Here is a 14,553-nt window from a genome sequence, read left to right as displayed (position 1 = left end):
ATATGCCTATTTTTTCTTCGTCATTTAGAATTTCTAGAGAATATCTTCAAAAGTTGCACTTTCCCCACCTCCCTCTGGGGTCATCTTTCTTGCTCAGTTAGAGACCAATTCATCATTCCCAAAACTGTTTCTAACTAGAAATATTGTGCCTTCTCCAAGAAGGTTCTCAATCTTCTCTAGGTGTTGTCCCTGGGTTTCTTTCCTTGGGGATTTTAAAAGAGTGAAATAGCAAAAAAATTGAAGGATCATTCTCTTCTCCTAACTCTTTTTGGAACACAACTCTTGCCAAAATAAAATATTTTATTCTTTCCTCCCCTAGTCCCCATCTGTCTGCAAACCTCATATACAAGAATTATTAATTCTTCTTTGATGACATATTCTCCCCTATACCTTTCTCCATTCTCCATCCCCCAACCCTCTTCCTTCGTCCACCATTCCATCTATATGGTCCCCTCCCTAATAATTTCATCAAACTTATATGTGATGATTCTTCATGAGGGAATCGAGGTCTAAATGTATTTAGAGGTATTTCCAGAGGCAATAATCACCTTCCACTCCACATATAACTAGGCTCCTTGGATATAAACAAAAAAAAATGTAGTGAAACTCACTAGCCTCATTATTCGGCTAGAAGTTGCATAGGAACAAGGCTACTCTAAAATATTTGTGGAAGGTAATTATTAGATTATAATTGAAATGTTATGGAAGCATCAGAATGGAACCTCCATACATAAAGTCTTCAAAATCTGTCTAGAAGTACTCATTTGTAAGGCTTGGTCCCTTTTGAACCAAATCCCACTCCTCTTCTGCTCCTACATCTAGTGGATTAGCCACAATGTCATAGATTTGTTAGTTAACCATGGATGTTTGGACACTTTTTTAGCTCTCTCCTCTACCAAGAACCTTCGAAAAGAGACTTCTCTCAAATAAAAATGTTGGTAGCTCATTAAGAAAGATGCATTAGTCTAATATGGGGTGCATAGAATTCAAATGCGGTGGTGGGTAGTTATTTCGCCACCTAGCCAAAGAGCTTGGGGATTTGAAATCATGCACCCATAGCCATGTATTTATGACTCTCCCCATACGTCAAGAGAATTATTCATGGGAAGTGGTGGATGGTCACCTTATCATATGCGTGATTATGATAAAAACATTGGATATGTCTTGAAATGCTATGTCTATAAGATCCTGGCTTGTGTGGTGGTTATTCTCCTCCTCCTATATCTAACGGCTATCCCCTCCATATCAGTACTCTCATCTAGAGAATTTTTCCATCAATATTCCTTGCTTGTAACTTCATGTGTTCATGTTGTCAATATAATTCATGGACACTAACTGAGTCATTTTTGTGATCCTTGGCTAGGATTATTTACTTTTGTATCGATACTTAGTTGTAGTTCCACCATATGAATACACAGGGGTGCCCTCCAATGCGTACTATGGCACACTGGTGCAAGATTTTTTTTCATTTCTTTTTGTTTAATTTTGCATGCATGCAATGGCTTCTAATTCAAGTTCCCTGTGCATGAAAACATAGAATATTTATGGTCATTGGACCTCCTCAGTGGGAGCATTGGGCATTTATGGTTTACATCCCAGTCACTACTTGCTCTCTATTCATAATTTTTTTCATATTGCAACTTTTCCTTTCACCATCATCTTTTCTAGGTGCTCCTCTTCCATCTCTCACCTAGATCTAAGGGAATTTCATTTCTTGTTTGATAGATCTCCTATAAATGTATGCTTTCTCTGGCTAGCATCTTTGATATGCATCATGCTTTTACTTCTACCTCCTTCTGACTTTACTCTTCCTCTCTATTGTTTGTAATCTAGTGTTTCCTCTTTGAAACCACATGTTCATTTGAACTCCTCCCACCTGACCCCTTTGCCTCCTCACATGGCTCCTCTCACTTGGTCCACCCCATGTTATTCTCTTTTCCTGGCATGTTGAAAATTTTCTCCTTGTTGTGGCCTCCTCCATGCATCGTTAATGTGAATGTGTCTACCAAGGTGAATCTTATTATCAATAACATGCTTCTCTAGGTCACTCATGCACCTAACATCAGTAGTAGGAAACAAGTGTTATGATTCAGGATCTCACCTTGGGCCCCATCTAGAAAGAGATATGCCATATGGAAGGTGAGAGAGCCTCCACTCATTAGTAGCTTTCATACATTGAGGTTCTCATCAAATTGGCTAACTGGGTTCCTACTGTTGAACGCATGTTCGAATACTTCAACTAGTACATGTACATCATTGAATTGTACATGCACCTAAAGTTTCTCCTTGACCAAATTCTTATGGATTGGTTCGAGTATAGAGCATACATCGTAAAATCTCTAGAGAATTTACATCATGACTTGAGAGACCTACAATACTACTTGAATCACACTGAGTAGCACTTGGTTATTCTTCCTTCGATAGGACACAACCCTGACAACAATTAAGATTCTATTCATGTTATTTCCATAGACTTTCATTCATATGCTTAGCTTGTATCATGCTCCATATTATTTTACATTTTGATCTTATAGTTTGTCCTAACTTCCTATCTAGCATATTTTTTAGTTCACATCTCATCATTTTAGTCTATTTTAACATTTTAATATTACATCCTCTTTGCAAAGAGTGCACTCTTGGTTGTGGTTTGATCTTCCTAGTGAAAGACAAACCTAAGATATCTAGCACTTCTATGTACATTCTAGTTTAGAAGGAAATGCAATATTTACCCCACACAAAAAATAAAACTACTTAAATATGTATATCGATTTTTGTGTTTTATTATAATTGACATTGTTATTTTTATTTAGATGGTATATTATTATTATTATTATGATTATTATTATTATTATTATTATTATTATTTTCTTTTAAAGAATCATGTTTCAAGGGTGAACATAAAAGAATTACACATGTCCATCATAATGGGATGTAGAATGGGCGTCTAGGCAAAATCAATTATATTATAAATTACAGTATAAACTAAAATAATGATTCATATAAGTAACCACTAATTTTGAGAACTTCATATTTAATTTAACTAATAAGCTTATTTTAACAACAATTCCAATGAACTCTTTTTGATCATTGTTAAATTATAAAAATTATAAAGCATGTGAGAGAAATATGCCAAATGGATATATATGTAATTTTGTGTATTATGGTTACCCCTGAGGTGAAAAAGTATTGAAGAAACCTGCAACAAACCAAATCATACACCTTCACTCAATCAAACCATTGCAAGCACCATTGGTGTGTCATTCTAGGCACCATCGATATTTCAGTGTCCTATGTGTTTTTATTTAACTTATTGTTTTTCTACTTCACTCTAGATTTAACAAATACACCCCTGGTTAGTAAATCTTTTTTTGTTAGCTTATAGTTTTTCTACTTCACTTTACAAATATTGGATAATAAAGTCTTGGTGAGTAAATCTTCTTGCATGTATCCTGTTAGTACTTATGGACATTTGTGATAAAAGACAATGATTTTTTGTGATTGCTTATGTTTCTAATCTAACACACCATGGAAAAAATATTTTCATATAATGTATATGATATCAATTTAATAGAAATAACTTTATTTACAAAAATAAAACAAATAACTTTATTTACAAAAAATAAAACTATATATATATAGAATGGTTTAGAAAAAATAAAAATAAAAAACGACATTGATCCATATGAGCTTTGGATTTAAAGTGTGTAAAAAAATCAAATGTTACAAGTTGAAAAAAGATTTGATCACATTTAATAAATTCAAAATGGAAATATATTTACACTAATATTATTAAATTTTATGTATAAAATTTAATGTTTTTCCTATAAAAACTAAATTATAAGAGAATCAAAAACTATAATATCACTTTCATGATTATATGTATATAGAAGAGAAATATATAAACATATATATTTCAACTTCAAGTGGGTGAATGTGAATTGCAATTTTCTTTTTTGAAATGAACGGAGAAGATTTGATGACAATATTCTTCGTCTTAAAGAGCATTCCAATGCTATGATTTTGCCCACCACTCTCCTCTTGCGCGTTACAAAATAATTGATGAATATTTAATAGGCAAACTAAGACCATTTGGTCCTATGTCTATTCCTTCGCCCACCTGGTCGGTCACCACGAGATTCAGTCCATGAAGATTCGACCGGGAATCATAACAGTCGGAGCTTCATTTCAATCGAAATAGCTTCAAACCTACTTCCCCAATCTTCAATGACGGCTCCATATGGGTCTAAGCGTACCATACACACAGACCAATCACTGAACGTCGGTGCATGGCAGTTATCTCTCGACCATTCTCGACAAAATAAATGACCTAATATGGATTATAGTAAACAGACATACGCTGTGAAAGTATTCAAGGGCAAGATCAGGCTCAAAGGAGATATAAAGCCTTTGGAAGATGATATTGAGTTGAAGGCGTAAACCAATCAAAATAACAAGTCCACTATTGAAAACTAAAATGCTGATCAAATGGGTTGAAATAAGCAAAGCCAATTAAATGCAGAGGGAAATTCTGAAGCGACCTAGGTGATGTACGATATAGAATACTTCACTTATTATGACGATGTTCGAGCAAATCTTGATTTCTTGGTAGAGCATATCAGTCCTTTTGAATTTGGAATCTTGAATTTGAAAATTGGAATTTGGAGTTTGATTATTTTACTTCAGCGTTTTCTCATAGAGCGTCATTGGTGGTTTGGACCATTTTGGCCATGGGTGATTAATTCGAAAAGTGGCTAATACGGGTGAGAAGGTTTCAACACTAGCCATTACAGTGCGTTTACTGTCGTGTGAACTCCACTCAGCTGGTAAAAACGAGAATCCAGAAAGAAAGTGAATGGTTGAAATTTTGGATTTAAGAGATCTGTGGTTTGTGTATTTTGAATTAGTAAAGTTTGAAATTTGTTAAAAAGACTTTAAAGTTAATGATTGGAGGGGATTTTGAATTTTTTTTATTAGATTTTGAGAATATCTAAAATCTTCAGAAAGAAGAAAAAAGGTTAAATAATTGAATTTGCTGCTATACATTAAAATTGTGCAATCCACATAAGGATTCCATGGAAGAGAAAAGATGCAAATTAATTTTTCGCCTTCAAACGCTTCAACTATTTTTATTAATAACAAAAAGAATAATTTGTTTCGAATGATATAGTAAGAAAGTCTTGGTTTTTGCTTGAGATTTGAGGAGGTTATAATCCATCGTACTTTGCTATTTAACCCGACTGATCTTAATATCAAGAGAGTCTTGATTTTTCCTGAGTTTTGAGGATGTTATCATCGATTGTGTATTACTATTTAATCGTGTGATCTTTGATATTTTGATTATTAATAATGAATAACAGATTGAACTGTTTATACGTTAATTTACCACATGAATAGCTATAATGTGTTGGAAAAAACAAAGAGTCTTGGAGGAGATTTTGCATTTATTTTATTACATTCTGAGAATATCTCAAATCTAACCAAGAAAAGAAAGAAAGGTTAAATAATTATTATGATATTAAGAATATTTTGATTTTTGTATTTAGCTGTCTGTCATCAAAGATTTTCAGTAGAAATTTGGAACTTTCACATCTGTCTTCAATTTGGAAACGTTTACACTAGATCATTCAAAGTGATGAACTTTAATACCAATTTCTCACTTTAATACGAGTTTCCCTTAGGTATATTGTAGTAATTTATGTATTGAGGCTTCTGTGATCTATAATAAATTAACCAAAGTATTTCTGTAAAAATCACATAAGAGAAATTTTTGACCTATCAGTTTCTAACCAAAAAGTGTGGTTCATCTTGAGGAAGACATGAAAAGATGAAGAGATAGTCTATTGCAAAGGCTTAAATAGAAATCTATTCCAAAGGCTTAAATAGAGAGCAATGTAGAGACCATAATTTTCCAAGTTGAAGACATATTTGGTTGTTCTAAAATGAAGGAAATAGAGAGCAATGTAGATACCATAATTTTCCAAGTTGAATACACATTTGGCTTTCCTAAAACGATGTAGAGAGTGAAATTATGGTCTCTACATTGCTCTCTAGTTATGCCTTTGTGAAGCGCGTTGGTTGGCTAGAAATTCCTTAGCCAAAAATTTCAACTTTGCTTAATTTATTATGGATCATAGAAGCATGAATAAAAAAATTACTACCCCATGCTATTAAATTTCATCACTTTTAATGGTATCCGGTAAGGGTTTCCAAGTTGAAGAGAGATCTACTTTTTCTAAAAGGATGTAGACACTTGAACTGATGGTGTATACATTGTTCTATATTTAAGCCATTGGCATAGTATGTCTCTTCATCTTGAACAACACTTGTTGGCTCAAAACTTGCAGGGCCAAAAATTTATCTTTTGTGATTTCTATTGAAATACTTAAATTATGTTAGACCAAAGCATACATAACACACAACAGATTTGTACTTAGAGACTTAGATGGCAAAAGCAGAGAATAATTCACAGAGACAGAGAAATGGAGAAACAACAAGATTACTCAGTTAGAAACAGCGAAATAGATAAAATAATCACTGGAGAACAAAAATCACTTTGCATTACATAATAGGCTTGGGCCTTGGCTTGCTTGCTTTCTTTGGCGAGAGAAATTACAAATGTATAGATGCAGAAGAAGGATCTAGAATCATGTATGTGATTAAGATGGAGATCTGGAATGATCTATAAACTAATGGCAATGTAGAAAGATCTAGAATCGTGGAGATCTAGAAAGATCTAATCTATAAGGATATAGAATCCTGTGTGAATTTGGCTTCACACTTAACATTCTCCCACTTGAAGCCAAATAGGAGTCATCAAGTCACACCGAGTGCTACCATGCCTCTACATAACTCATGTTTATTTTGTGGTAGAATCTTAGTGAGCATATCAGCAGGGTTCCTATCTATATGGATCTATTCCAAGGATAATTGTTCTTCCTCCAACACATGTCCGATCTAATGTTACCTTAAGTTAATGTGTTTGGCTTTTGAATGAAATGTTGGGTTTTACGACAAGTGAATGGCACTCTAACTATCACAATATAGCAAATATTTGTCATGCTTTATTCCTATCTATCCTAGGAATTGTTGTATCGACGACATCTCTTTACAAGCTTCTGTTGCAACTATGTACTCTGCTTCTGTTGTAGAGAGGGCTACTATTCTTTGTAGCCTTGACAGCTAAGATACTACTGCACCTGGAAATGTATACAAATAACCTGTAATGGACTTTTTGGTATCCATATCTCCAACCATATCCGCATCTGTAAATTCTTCAAGCACAGTCTCATCATGACCAAAACATAAACAATAATGACTAGTACCCTTGAGATACCTCAAAATCCATTTTACTATTTGCCAATGTTGTTTGCCTAGATTGGCAAGGAACCTACTCACTACTCGCACTAAATATGCAATGTTTGGTCGTGTACATATCATGGCATACATCAAACTGGCAATTGTTGAAGCATAAGGAACCTTGCTCATTTCTTCTTTCTCTTTGTCATTACTAGGACATAATTCAGTACTTAGCTTGAAGTGGGCCACAAGGGGTGTACCAACTGGCTTGGCATCCTTCATATTAAACCTATCAAGCACCTTCTTGATATATTTTTCTTGTGACAGCCACAACATTTTGTTTTTCCTGTCACGCATAAACCGCATGCCCAATATCTGTTGTGCTGGTCCCAAATCCGTCATTGCAAATTTTCTACCCAAATATTTCTTCAACCTATTGATCTTATTCTTATCATGCCCAAACATCAACATGTCATCCACATATAACAATAATATGATATACTTTTCTTGATCATACCTCTTGATATAGACACAATGGTCAGCTTCCAACCTTTGAAAACCATGTTCCAACATGAATGAATCAAATCTTTTGTACCATTGTCGAGGTGCATGTTTCAACCCATAGAGACTCTTCATCAACCTACAAACAAGGTTTTCTTTGCCTTTTTCTATGAAGCCTTTTGGCTACTCCATATAAATTTCTTCCTCCAATTCACCATGAAAGAATTCTGTTTTTACATCTAATTGTTCACATTCTAGGTCTAAAGTAGCAACTAGACCAAGAATGACTCTAATGGATGACATTTTAACAATAGGTGAGAAAATTTCAGTGAAGTCAATACCTTCTTTTTGGGCAAAACATTTCACCACCAGTCTTTCTTTATACCTCTCCTTCTTTTTTTCACCTTCATGCTTAATCCTATACACCCATTTGTTTTGTAGAGCCTTTCTTCCTTTTGGGAGGTTTACCAACTCCCAAGTTTTATTTTCCTACAAAGAGTTAATTTCTTCTTCCATTGCTTTCTTCCATTCTTTGTTGTTCTCAACTTTACAAGCTTCTTGAAAACAATTACGCTCACCTTCATTAGTGAACAAAATATAGTTTGAAGGAGGATACCTTTGTGAAGGCTTATGAGGCCTAGAAGATTTGCGAACCAACTATGGTGGTGCATTATCAGGTTGAATCTCGTGTAAAGGTTCCTGCAAGATTCCTTCTTCTTGTTGTTTACCATTTTCCACTTTTTGTTCTTCATGCTCTTGAATTTGTTGTTCATTTTCTTGTATTGGTGGTATGTTTTCCTGCTGCTCTTCAAATCTGTCAATAACCTTCTTGACCTCCAACTCACCTATAATCCTCTTGAACACTTCTGACTCATTAAATATAACATCCCTACTTCTAATAATTTTATGTTTGACTGGATCCCATAGATGATAAACAAAATCTTCATCTGCATATCCCAAAAATATGCATTTCATAGATTTATCATCTAGCTTAGTTCTATTTTCTTTGGGAATATGTACGAATGCTTCACATCCAAATATTTTCAAGTGAGAATAATTTAAATTCTTACTAGTACAAACTTCTTTAGGGATACTGCCATCCAAGGCTGTACTTGGAGATCTATTTATGAGGTAGCAAGCGGTTCTGACTACTTAAGCCCAAAAATTCTTCTCCAAACTGGAATTGGACAAAATAGTTTTCACATTTTCCATAATGGTGCAATTCATCCTTTCTATGACACCATTCTATTGAGGAGTACCAGGCACAGTCTTCTCATGCTCTATGCCAAACCTATTACAATATTCCTTAAATGCATTTGAGCAATATTCTCCACCATTATCTGTTCTTAAACACTTCAACAACTTGTTAGTCTCTCTTTCAACAGCAGCATGGAATTTTTGAAATATTCCAAACACTTCACTTTTATTTTTCATATGATATGCCCAAACCTTCCTGGATGCATCATCTATAAATGTTACAAAATATGATGCTCCTCTTAATGATTTAATGTTAACAGACCCAAACACATCTGAGTGTACCAATTCTAACACATTTTTCTTTCTGTCATGGCCACCTCTAAGGAATGAAACCCTTCTTTGTCTACCATATATACAATGCTCACAAAGATTCAGATTGTAGGATTTCAAACCTGGCAATAAATTTTTACCAACAAGGATTTTTAAGCCCTTCTCGCTCATGTGACCCAAATGCTTATGCCACAGATCTGCTGAATTTCCTTCTTTTGTGACAACAACCAAATCTGATTTTCCTATCAGTGTCTTCAATGTGGATAATGTTCCTGTCTTGGGTCCTTTGGCCACGACCAATGCACCTTTCCTAATTTTCCAGCCTCCTTTTCTAAAGCTTGGCGAATAGCCTTCATCATCTAGTCATCCCATAGAGATTAAACTCATGCGCATTTATGGTACATGCCTGACCTGTTTCAACAATATATCTTGTCCATCTTTCATCTTGATCTGGACATCTCCCACTCCATTAATACTACAAAAATGATTATTCCACAAATGCACTCTACCATAATCACCAGGATTATATGAAACAGAACAATCTTTGCATGGGCTTACATGGTGAGATGCCCTAGAGTCAAGGATCAAATCAAAGTTACTACTAGATGTATATACAGATGCATCCTCTACTGAAATAGTGAACAACACATCACCATCTGTGGCTACAACAGTAGTCTCGCCTTCATTTGTGTAAGATGACTTGTGATTTGTATTAGATGGTCTTTGATCCTTTTGTCCTTTCTTCCAGAATTGACATTCTTTCTTCATGTGCCCGGGTTTGCCACAATGAAAGCAGATGATTCTGCCTCTCCTTGATGTTGATCGGCCTCTCGAACTTGATCACCATTGCTGGCCTCAATCCATTCTCCTACCACGATTAGCTAGAGCTAGAGCCTCTCCTCCCTAGTTTTCCACAATTGACTTGTGTCGCAGCTCCTCATTCATTAAACTACTACTGACATCATCAAACTTCATGGTGCCTGCAGTTGTCGAAGTGCTCACAGCTACAATTAAATTTTCCCAACTATCTGGCATAGAACACATTAGCAAAATAGCTCTAATTTCATCATGTAAAATGATTTTACCAGAGGCAAGTTGATTAGTAATAATATTAAATGCATTCAAGTTCTCAGCAACTGAGGCACCCTCATTCATTTTGAGATTATGAAGATTCTTCATCAAGAACACTTTGTTTGATGCTGTGTTCTTCTCATATAGATCACGGAGCTTCTTCCATAATCCTTCAGTCGTCTTTTCTCCATACACATTGAAATAAACATTCTTTGCTAAATATTGTTATATTGTTGCAATCGCCTTTCTATCTAGCTTATTCCACTCTTCATTTGTCATCGATGAGGGTTTCTTTTTTGTACCCTCAATCGGCAAATACTGATGCTTTAAAATCAGTATATCCTCCATCTATGATTTCCATAGGGCGAAATTAATCCCGCTCAACTTTTCCATATCTATAACTGTTGTCTCCATTTTCAATCAAATTCATGCCCCAAAACACAAAAAACTCCACTTAAAAATAAAAATTTAATTATTACTCTTTAGTAATAATGAGCCTTCCTCCTTTTAAAATACCCTTTTCAAAATTCCTACTCCTTTTTAAAATATACATTTCAAAATCCCAACATAATTATATATGTTTAATAATAAATATAAAAACATATATAATGTATTAACCTTTTCACATTTCACACATACATATGTTGGTTTGAGAAAAAAAATTGACGTATGCGTGCACATTTGATGTGAAAAAAAACTTATAGGGCCAAAAATTTATCTTATGTGATTTCTACTGAAATACTTTACTTAAATCAATATTTAGATTATTAAAAATGAATAACAAGTAAATATATAACACTTTAATTTTCAATAGTATGGAGTCAATAATAATAAGTTAAAATGATGAAAATAATAACATTAAAAAATTAAAATAATGAAAAATAATAATAAAAATTAAAATGATGAAATTTCACCAAAAATCTACCCCGTTTTGAAGAAATTGTATAATAAATAAATAGATTGGATATACTAGATGAAGAGATTGCAAAAGGTATAATAATAAACTTGTATATCTCATATGAGGATATTATAGAAGTATGATAAATGTTTTGAAGTGTTAAATGAGATTTAGTTAATGTAATAATATTTTGTATTTATTTTCATAATCCAGATTTCTATGTGTCCAGTGAAATAATATGTCATGTATCAAATTTAAATTGCTCAGATGTAATAAGATTTTTTAAAAATATTTATTTATATTTTTCATTAAAATGTACATTGTTATCTATTGGAGTCATGATTTCCGTTACACCAAAACCCACAGGTGTTAGTAAATAGAAACATTGCTAGATTTAAGCACATGCCATGAAATACAATGGAGCGTTGGATCAACACCACCATTCACTGGGAGCACAACAATCTCCCCCCTCAACGCGAGCCAGGTGTGTTACAAACTCGAGACCTTTGGCTCTGATACCACTTGTTGGAGTCACGATTGCCATTACACCAAAACCCACAGGTGTTATTAAAGAGACACATCGCTAGATTTAAGCACATGCCACAAAACACACAGGAGCGTTGGATCAACACCGCCATAACTAGAAGCACAACATTATTAACTTCATGATGATTTTTTATAAACATAGTCAAATTTCCATAATTTCCTTTACAAAGTATAGCTGCTATCAAACTGTTGCAGTGTTATGTATACGAGTGATTGAAAATGTATTCTTATCTATTGGTTTTTGTTGAAAGGCTCATGAACTCTTTCTCCCTTATATTGCATTTGTGAACATGGCGTCCAAGAAAATTAAAAATCAGAAGACCTAAAGTAAGTTATATCTCAAAAGAAAGGGAAGTATAAAACCAAAGAGAGTCAAATTTAAAAATTAGAAAGAAAAATAATATTGTGTTTGTAGGCCCTACAATTTTTTTTAGAAAGGAGAATATGTTAATTTTCACGAGAATGGTTTGTAGAAAGGAAAAATTAAAATTAAATATTAGTTCACTGGAATATGGTTGTAATTATTATTTACGAGAGTTGTTAAAAAATCAAGGATTGCGTGAGGAAGATGTTGCAAGGTTATATGTCTCATCACAAACAAACAAAACAGATTGGTTGTACATTCTCTTAGGTAATTCTTGATATGATGCAACAAGCGTAAGTGTCATAGCTTTCTTACAATCATAAACATGGGACTTCACAGAAAATGATACAATTAATATATAAATATTAAATGTTTAATATAGTATTCATATTTAACTATGATATCAAATATTTAAAGTCATTAATATTATTAATGTTATATAATTAATAATATAATAATTAATAAAAAATAATACTATAATATAATTAACATTATATAATTTATTATTAGTCAATTTCTATTAACATATGTTATTGAAAATAGATTTTCTAACAAGGTAACCCATGATCAAATTTCATGGAGGATGTTGTACCCATACTAGGGTGAGGAGGCATGCTAAAATCTAGTTAGCTTAGGGTTGGTGTGGCCTAGGGCGAGCGCGATTTGTATGTCACTATGCCGGCTTCAATGCTCGTGGGGCACGGTTTTTGAAGCCATAGATCAAGCATGGATGAACCATACAACTTGAATATATATATATATATATATATATATATATATATATATATATATATATATATATAAAATTGTTGAAGAATACAAGAAAAAGTGAAATCATGTTGTTAAATCCTATATTATGAACCCTAATATTAAAAACCGAATATTAACTCATTATTATAAACCCTAATTTTATAGTTGACTATGACCTTACGGTTACCACATCTAATTATAGGAAACATGATAACATAGCAATGGCAATCAACCTTTCTAGTGTGAACATAGACAATCATGGTCAACCATGTTCAATTCTAGCCAAAAATTCATTAATCATAGTGAAAACACAATCAGTGATGCTTAAAAATAATCACATGGGAAACATACATTTTTAAAGAGAATTACATTAATCCATAAAATTAGATAAATCCATAAAACTAGATAAATCCATAAAACAATAGAAGAGGCCTATAACCAATATTCAAGTCATGTTTGGCTTTAACATTCACTCTCTTTGATTGTTGTTGTAGAACACAAAAAGAATACCATATTATTAAATCTTATATATTAAACACCCTATATTATAAATCCTAATATTAAACCCCAATACTGAACCGACTATTGTTAACCCTAATATTATAAAACTTAAAATTATATTTGACTGTGATTAGACTTGGTCAACCCTATGTTTACCACATTTAATAATAATTGACATGATACCATTGTCCAAGATACTCAACCTTTTTACGGTGAACATGGACAATCATAGTCGAGCATCTTCAACTATATTAAAAAATCATTTACCGTAGTGAAAATATAGTGAGCAATGTTCAAAAATAATGATACCTTGCCAACCATAGTTAAACCATCATCAACCATCATCAACTATGATCACCATGGTCATCCATTGACTATGATTGACTATGATTGGCCATAGTTAACTATGGTCACCATGGTCATCCATTGTTAGCCATAGTTAACTCTGTTTAGCATGGTTAACCTATGTCAACCATGCTAGTCATGTTAAACTAGAGGCAAGTTACGTCAACCATGGTAATATTTGGTCAACCATAGTCTCCATAATCAACCATTAAAAACCATTGTCAATCCATGTTGAACATGGCCAACCATTGTTAATACGGTCAAATATCATCAACCTAGGTCATCATGGTAAAACATGGTCAAACATAGACTTCCATTATCAAAATAGACAACCATAATCTATCATCGAGAATTATGGTCGACCATGGTAAAATTAGTCAAACCATGTCCACACATAGTGAACTTGGTCAAGCCATCTGACAAAAGTCCTAATGCTACAAACATTGTCACATTGTTGTAATATTACATTTTTGCTTTGTGACAAAAATTAATTCGACGTCACAATGTGACGAACATTATGGCAATGTCACATTACATTGGAATTTATCCAGCATCACTATGTGACAAGCGTTGTTGCAATGTCACATTACATTGTAATTTATCTGACATTGTAATGTAACATTGAAAATTTAGTTAACCACATTTACTAATTTCATTGGCTATGTTCTACAATGTTTGACTAATTTTCACGTTCAACACTCTTCAACATTGATCACTTAGAGTCTTCTCTTACTATTATTAATTAATATTAATA

This window comes from Pinus tabuliformis, chromosome 3_2 (genome assembly GCF_031772625.1).
Source record: "Pinus tabuliformis cultivar Carrire ecotype Pingquan chromosome 3_2, CPIR1, whole genome shotgun sequence".
Lineage (NCBI taxonomy): Eukaryota > Viridiplantae > Streptophyta > Pinopsida > Pinales > Pinaceae > Pinus > Pinus tabuliformis.
This window is presented reverse-complemented; position numbering follows the sequence as displayed.